Source organism: Bidens hawaiensis, unplaced genomic scaffold, assembly GCF_021521415.1.
Source record: "Bidens hawaiensis isolate Kalapana, Puna unplaced genomic scaffold, B.hawaiensis_p1.1 tig00033508_1, whole genome shotgun sequence".
Classification (NCBI taxonomy): Eukaryota; Viridiplantae; Streptophyta; class Magnoliopsida; order Asterales; family Asteraceae; genus Bidens; species Bidens hawaiensis.
In genome coordinates this window covers 111,098-120,379 of record NW_027495745.1, presented here as the reverse complement: position 1 = coordinate 120,379, position 9,282 = coordinate 111,098, and positions in this window count along the sequence as shown.

The following is a 9,282-nucleotide window of genomic DNA, read 5'->3' as shown; positions in this document are numbered from 1 at the left end:
ATAACATTTTACCTAACCATTAAATCATGTCTTATAAAACATTCGTAGTCAATTAAAACAAAACATAGTCTTTAAAACATCACAACATTTCTCCGAGATGCCAGTATATTCGATTCCATGCCATGTGTCTTCAGTCACGCGAGCTGCCTCAACCTATTTGCCTGCGTGCATACTAAAATTCAGCTACGCTGAGTGAGTTCTAGTTAATCACATAACTTACTTTTCATACACATATACGTGCCCGAAGGTACGCATTACATACATATCATGTTCCGCATTCGTCCATACACATTCATATCTAACCATACATTATAAAGGGCGTTTCACCCTACATACCTCGGATATTATTAGGGTCCGGTACCCTCCATCCTCGGATATTATTAGGGTCCGGTTACCCTTCATCCCCGGATATTATTAGGGTCCGGTACCCTTCATCCTCGGATATTATTAAGGTCCGGTACCCTTCATCCTCGGATATTATTAGGGTCCGGTACCCTTTCTTCCATAGCTTCATACTATACCTGTTCTTAAATACTTTTCCTGACCATACGTGCAATCTCCGAAGAGCGTTCACGTACCATTAACATATCATACGTACATTATGCATACATCATATATATTCATACATGCATCTTATCTTACATCATACATGGCAATCACATCTTTAGCTACCACCTGACGGTACATGCAATATCCGAAGATCGTTAACGCACCGTCAAGCAATCATCATACATAAATCATACAAGGCATACACTTACCACTTAAGGTAAGTGAATTAACTATCACATCGAGTATGCACACAGCCCCGAAAACGTAACAAGGAAGTGGGGCTAGAAACTCACCTCAATGCGGTTGCGTTCACCGTTTACGGTTATTCCTTTCTTGAGCTGTGCACGACTAACTGTATAATAATTATACGTTTTAGTAAACTATCACTACACATATCGCTTTTCTAGTTTAATTACTACCCTCAACGAACGGGGGTCCGGGGGCAGTGCCCCTGGCAGCGGGGTTCTAAGGGCGGCAGCCCCTAGCGGGGTCCAAGTGGCAGAGCCCCTGGCTGGGGTTAAGCTGCCAGGTCAGCTTGGAAAAATTTTATTTTCATTAACTGTCATAACACATTTTCCATTAGTATTTTGAATCATTATAAATTTGCTAACTTAAAATGTTTAAGGGCTTCCTTGTAATTAAATCATTCTTTTTCTAAGTCCAGGGACTGTTCTGCCATTTAGTAAACTTCTGATTCGTTATTCAGTCCTTAAGGAATGGGATTTCAAAGCGAATTAACTATTATAACGAATCCGGCTTGTAACGAATCAAACATTATAGCGAACTGGTCCTTATGACGAATTGGACCTCTTTCACGAACAGGTCCATATAGCGAATTGGACCTTAACGAACTGATCCTTATACGAACTGATCATAGCGAATCAAAGGTAATTCGTTACCCCTTTCCCCAAACGAATCAGAGACGAACTAAGGCTAGTTCGTCGTGCTCCCTTATGCGAATTAACTAACGAATCACCATTCAATTCGTTAAGTTCCCATAGCGAACTAGGGTTAGGTCAGGGAATGTCAGAACATTCCCTGACATCCTCGTATTAACTTTTCTGGCACCGCTGCCGAAAAACCGCGAACAAGTCGAAAAAAAACGAGTTTTAACTCGTTTTCCACCGTTTTTCGTCCCGTTCGATCCAGATCTGAGCTAGGGTGCCCCCTAAGCTCATCATAGGTTCGGTTTATACCCGATTATACCTGGATCTCGTGACTTAAACGGTTTAACGGTGTCGGCTCGTCGTTTCGTGACCATATCCTACGGATTTAAGCTCAAACAATATCATACTATCATTACCTTGGATCGGGATCGGTTTCTTCTTCTATATTTCGGCTATAGAGAGAGAGAGCTTATGTGTGTGTTTGAGAGGTGTATGTAATATGTGTAAACGAATGAAAATTGGGTAGTAAAGGTTTATATATTTATGGAAAGCCCATGGTCTTTCCTTCTTTCTTCCATACCCAAGTCCATAACCCATATCCTTTTACCCCAACACTAGCCCAACTCATAATCTAGTTATCTAAACCGATAACGACCCACTATTAAATAAACGAAATTTATATTATTATTATAACCAAAGGTAGGATGTTACAAGTCTTACCTCATTAAAGAGGTTTCGTCATCGAAACCTAAATATTACATAAACAAATTTGGATAAAATTTGCGCATTTCTTCTTCAGCTTCCCATGTAGCATCTGATCCCTTTCGATGTTTCCATATCACTTTTACCAAGGGTATGACCATGTGACGAAGTTGCTTCTCTTTGCGATTAACAATCCATATCGGTTGCTCAATGTAGTTCAGTTGTTCATCAACCTCAATGTCCATCAATGGCACGTGAGACGTGCCATCAGCTAGACACTTCCTTAGATGAGAAACATGGAAGGTTGAATGAATTCCTTTTAACTCACCGGGTAGATCCATGGTATAAGCTACTTCCCCCACACGATCTAAAATCTTAAACGGTCCAATGTACCTCGGACTCAACTTTCCCCTCTTTCTAAAACGAATAATTCCTTTCCAAGGCGAGACCTTGAGCATCACATTGTCACTAACGTTAAACTCAATCAGTCGTCGCCGCTTATCAGCATACGACTTCTGTCTGTCTTGTGCAGCTTTCATTCTCGCTTTGAACTGGTCGAACTTCGAAGAAGTTTCTTGCACAACTTCTAGGCTTCCCATCTCTTTCTGACCAATTTCTCCCCAACATACCGGGGTTCTACATCGTCTACCGTAAAGCATCTCAAATGGTGGCATACCAATACTTGAATGGTAGCTGTTGTTATAGGAGAACTCTGCCAGATGCAGATGATCATCCCAACATCCTCCAAAGTCTAGAACGCAAGCACGTAGCATATCCTCAAGGATTTGGATCATCCTTTCAGACTGTCCATCTGTTTGAGGGTGATACGCCGTACTGATGTTCAATCTTGTTCCCATGGCTTCATGGAACTTCTTCCAGAATCTCGAAGTAAACCGAGTATCTCTATCGGACACGATTGATAACGGTAGTCCATGCTTTGATACAACCTCTTTTATGAACAAGCTTGCTAACGTTTCTGACGAGATAGCCTCTCATATAGGCAAAAAGTGAGCACTCTTGGTCAAACGGTCCACAATCACCCAGATGGTATCATGATGCTTAGCTGTACGAGGTAGCTTAGTTATGAAATCCATGGTGATGTGTTCCCATTTTCACTCTGGTATCTCTAGCGGTTGCATCTTTCCATAAGGCTTTTGATGTTCGGCTTTGACTTGCAAACAAGTTAAGCACTTACTAACATAATCCACTACATCGTTCTTCATTCCTGGCCACCAGTAGTCTCTCTTCAAATCCTGGTAGATCTTTGTAGCTCCTGGATGAATCAAATACCTTGACTTATGAGCTTCATCTAAGATTCGACCTCTGAGATTTCCATGGCGTGGAATCCACATACGGTCAAACCTAGTCTTAACACCATGCGTGTTTTCCATCAACTCGTCTTGCTGACCAAAAATCCTTTCTTTCTTTACTAGCCCTTCATCTACCAGCACTTCAGACTGCACCTTGATGATTTCTTCAAATAAGCTTGAGTTCATAATTAGCTGATATGACTTTACTGTTGCAATGACTTCCTCATTCTTACGGCTTAGCGCATCAGCGGCCACGTTAGCTTTACCAGGGTAGTACTTAATATCGCAGTCGTAATCCTTTATCAACTCTAACCATCTTCTCTGTCTCATCTTCAATTCTTTCTGCTCGAAGAAGTACTTTAAACTCTTATGATCTGTGTAAATGGTACACTTAGTACCATACATACAGTGTCTCCATATCTTGAGAGCATGCACTACTGCTGCTAGGTGCAAATCATGCGTCGGATAAATACTCTCATGGACTTTCAACTGTCTAGACCGTAAGCTATCACCTTTCCTCGTTGCATCAACACGCAACCTAACCCACGATGTGAAGCATCAGTACAAACAACCAAATCCTCGTCACCATCAGGTAAGGCAAGGATTGGAGCTTGCGTGTGTCTCTTCTTTAACTCCTGAAAAGCTTCTTCTTGAAACTTACCCCAACTTAATACTATAGACTTTCGGGTCATGCCGGTCAACGGTGCGGCTATCTTGGAGAAACCTTCGATGAATCTCCTATAGGAGCCAGCTAACCCTAAGAAGCTTCGTATATCAGTCGGGTTCTGCGGAGTCTTCCAATTGGTTATCGCCTCAATCTTAGCTGAGTCCACGGTAATCCCTTCAGGATTGATCACGTGACCTAGAAATTGCACTTCTCGCAACCATAACGCGCATTTCGAAAACTTAGCATACAACTTCTCTTTCTTCAGAGTCTCCAATACTTCTCGCAGATGCTTGGCATGATCAGACTCGCTTTTGGAGTAAATCAATATATCGCCGATGAAGACAATAACCGACTTATCCAACATTGGCCGACACACCCTATTCATCATGTCCATAAATTCTGCGGGAGCATTTGTTAGACCGAATGATATTACGAGGAACTCGTAGTGTCCATACCGCGTCCAAAACGCCGTTTTAGGGATGTCTGCCTCTTTCACTTTCAACTGATGATAGCCTGATCTGAGATCTATTCGTGAGAACCAACTTGAACCTTGCAGTTGGTCAAATAGATCATCAATCCTTGGCAAAGGATATCTATTCTTTACCGTAAGCTTGTTCAACTCGCGATAGTCTATGCACATTCTCATACTTCCATCCTTCTTCTTCACGAACAACACTGGCGCGCTCCACGGGGAAACGCTTGGCCTTATGAAACCTTTATCGAGGAGTTCCTGCAGTTGGGACATCAACTCTTTCATCTCGGACGGCGCTAGACGGTAAGGCGCTTTCGTGACGGGCTGGGCTCCTGGTACTAAGTCTATCTGGAATTCTATCTCTCGCTCCGGTGGCAACCCCGGAAGATCCTCAGGAAATACTTCTGGGTAATCGCGCACTATAGGAACATCTTTCATTTCTTTCGTCTCGGCCGTAGCGTTGACAATATTCGTCAGGTAGGCACCGCACCCTCGCCTTAACAAACCTTCGGCTTTTATCATTGAAATGACGTTAAACCCTGAACTTTCCTTATCGCCATAAACCGTCACGGCACTACCATCCAAGGACTTTAGCTTTATTATCCTACTCTTACATACTATCTGAGCTTCATATTCGGACAACCAATCCATTCCCAAAACTACATCGAATCCTCCTAAGGTCATAACATACAAAGTAACAGGGAACTCATGTCCCTCTAATTCTATCTTACAATTCTTAACCATTTTGATCACTTTCACCGAGGTGTCACTAGCGGTTTCTACTACGAAGGTTTCAGACACTCGGCAACATTTCATTTTGGCTAGTTTACTAAATGTCGCAGCTACAAAACTTCTATTCGCACCCGAATCAAATAATACTGAAGCAGAAATACCATTTACTAAGAACATACTGGTCACAACATCAGGAATCTGTCTAGCTTGTTCCTGGGTCAGCATGTAGGCCCTAGTCCTCGGCCTTGCTTGATCAGCATCTTTCTTCCCACTACCTCCAGCCTCCCCTTCCGTGCATTCCCTGGCAATATGACCCGTCTTACCGCATTTATAACATGCGGGTTTTGCATGGCATTCATTAGCATAATACCCCATCTTCCCACACTTATAGCAGGCATTTGTCCCCATCCTTCACTCTCCACCATGAGCCTTTCCACATTTGTGGCACATGTCCGAACCAGTACCCCACTTGCACTCGCCACCATGTACCTTTCCACATGTCTTGCAGGACCTTCTTTCCCAAACCATCTGTTTCTTGTCCTTAGGGTTCCATAACTGAGTACCAGGTCGTTTGACAGGCGCGACCCACTTCTTTTCCTTCTTCTCTTTAACAGTCATTTCATCTGTCAAGTCCTCATAAACCGTTTCCGCGAGCCCTACAGCAGAATCAAAAGTACCTGGTCTACCAGCCTTGATGTGGCAATCGCCTAAGGTAGCATTTGATCCGCTTGGCCTCGGTGTTCACCATGTCTGGCACCAACCTTGACAGACGGTTGAATTCAGTGAGGTATTCTCGGTGCATCATCTTACCCACCTTCAGACTTAAGAACTTCATCTCAACCTTCTCTATCTCTGTATCAGCACAGAATCATTTCATCACTAACTCCTTCAGATCGTCCCACCTCAAGGCCTTGATCTCTTCTCGACTCTTCCTCTGCTCAACTGTCTCCTACCAGTACATCGCCTCCTCACCGAATGATTGGGTAGCATACCCCACAGCTTGGTCGGGACGACATTTGCTAATTCGGATAATTTTATCCATCGTGGTTATCCATTGGAGAGTAGCGATTGCGTCTCCCAAGCCGGTTAGCTCCGGTGGACCACAGCCTTTGAAAGACTAATAGTTGCACCCACCTCGGCCCCTTTTCTTGTCATCAACCTTCACTGGCTTCACCACGCTTGATTCTTCCCCTTCCCCATCACCATTTTTCTTACCATCTCCTTCCGCCCTTTCAGCGGTTCTTTCACGGCCTCCAGCAGACCCTTCAGCATTCCAGTTCTTCGCAGCAGCTGCTACCAGCTTGAGCAATGGCAGCTTGAACAGCAGGGTCAAGTTGATACCCCTCGATGTTACTCGGATTTCGACCAGCTGCACTTCCTTATCCCTCATTGTTAGTAGCTGCTTCCACTGACGGTTCTCGGACAACGCGTGGCCTGCCCGACGTCCCGTACGTCCTCCTTTTCCAGCAGTTTTCTTAGCTCCAGCCATTCGTATTCTATAAGTAAACATAAACATCATCACTTAAGGAACCATTTAGTACAAGGATAGTAAGGCTAACAGGTAATAACAGTGGCCAGCTGTGATTACTGATCACGTTACTTATGGTGTCCTATACACTTCCCTTTATGAGTCTATTTGTGCTGGCTCTACTTCTAACAGTTCGACAATCAAGCAGTTCATAACATCTTATACCCCTATCCCTAGCAATTAAGCTAGAATTCACACATTCTTTATTTAGCAATTACGCAAACATTCATTCATTATTCTACTTTACATGTGAATTTAATCACATACTTTACCTTTACTTAGCTTGCTTGAGTGACACATGGCATTCTCGTACTGGCATCTTCTTTCTTTTCTTCCTTTAATCCCATTCTCTGTTCGAGTCTAAGCATGTAGGATGCTTAAATCTCTCGAACTTTGCTCTGATACCAACTTGTAATGCCCTGTTACAGGTAGCCCTACTTTAGTGTTGGATTTACTCATAAACGCAGTTCTAAATATCAGAGTTAATAAAAACTTTCGCGGAATAATGAAACTTCAACCATAACATTTTACATAACCATCAAATCATGTCTTATAAAACATTCGTAGTCAATTAAAACTAAACATAGTCTTTAAAACATCACAACATTTCTCCGAGATGCCAGTATCTTCGATTCCATGACATGTGTCTTCAGTCACGCGAGCTGCCTCAACCTATTTGCCTGCGTGCATACTAAAAGTCAGCTACATTGAGTGAGTTCTAGTTAATCACATAACTTACTTTTCATACACATATACGTGCCCGAAGGTACGCATTACATACATATCATGTTCCGTATTCGTCCATACACATTCATATCTAACCATACATTATAAAGGGCGTTTCACCCTACATACCTCGGATATTATTAGGGTCCGGTACCCTCCATCCTCGGATATTATTAGGATCCGGTCACCCTTCATCCTCGGATATTATTAGGGTCCGGTACCCTTCATCCTCGGATATTATTAGGGTCCGGTACCCTTTCTTCCATAGCTTCATACAATACATGTTTTTAAATACTTTTCCTGACCATATGTGCAATCTCCGAAGAGCGTTCACGTACCATTAACATATCATACGTACATTATGCATACATCATATATATTCATACATGCATCTTATCTTACATCATAAATGGCAATCACATCTTTAGCTACCACCTGACGGTACATGCAATATCCGAAGATCGTTCACGCACCGTCAAGCAATCATCATACATAAATCATACAAGGCATACACTTACCACTTAAGGTAAGTGAATTAACTATCACATCGAGTATGCACACAGCCCCGAAAACGTAACAAGGAAGTAGGGCTAGAAACTCACCTCAATGCGGTTGCGTTCACCGTTTACGGTTATTCCCTTATTGAGCTGTGCTCGACTAACTGTATAATAATTATACGTTTCAGTAAACTATCACTACACATATCGCTTTTCTAGTTTAATTACTACCCTCAACGAACGGGGGTCCGGGGGCAGTGCCCCTGGCAGCGGGGTTCTAAGGGCGGCAGCCCCTAGCGGGGTCCAAGGGGCAGAGCCCCTGGCTGGGGTTAAGCTGCCAGGTCAGCTTGGAAAAATTTTATTTTCATTAACTGTCTTAACACATTTTCCATTAGGATTTTGAATCATTATAAATTTGCTAACTTAAAATGTTTAAGGGCTTCCTTGTAATTAAATCATTCTTTTTCTAAGTCCAGGGACTGTTCTGCCATTTATTAAACTTCTGATTCGTTATTCAGTTCTTAACGAATGGGAGTACATAGCGAATTAACTATTATAACGAATCCGGCTTTAACGAATCAAACATTATAGCGAACTGGTCCTTATGACGAATTGGACCCCTTTCACGAACTGGTCCATATAGCGAATTGGACCTTAACGAACTGATCCTTATACGAACTGATCATAGCGAATCAAAGGTAATTCGTTACCCCTTTACCCTAACGAATCAGAGACGAACTAAGGCTAGTTCGTCGTGCTCCCTTATGCGAATTAACTAACGAATCACCCTTCAATTCGCTAAGTTCCCATAGTGAACTAGGGTTAGGTCAGGGAATGTCAGAACATTCCCTGACATCCTCGTATTAACTTTTCCAGCGCCGCCTTTCCGGCGCCGCCGCCGGAAAACCGCGAACACGTCGGAAAAAAGGAGTTTTAACTCGTTTTTCACCGTTTTTCGTCCCGTTTAATCCAGATCTGAGCTAGGGTGCCCCCTAAGCTCATCATAGGTTCGGTTTATACCCGATTCCACCCGGATCTCGTGACTTAAACGGTTTAACGGTGTCGGCTCGTCGTTTCGTGACCATATCCTACGGATTTAAGCTCAAACAATATCATACTATCATTACCTTGGATCGGGACAGGTTTCTTCTTCTATATTTCGGCTAGAGAGAGAGAGAGAGAGCTTAAGTGTGTGTTTGAGAGGTGTATGAA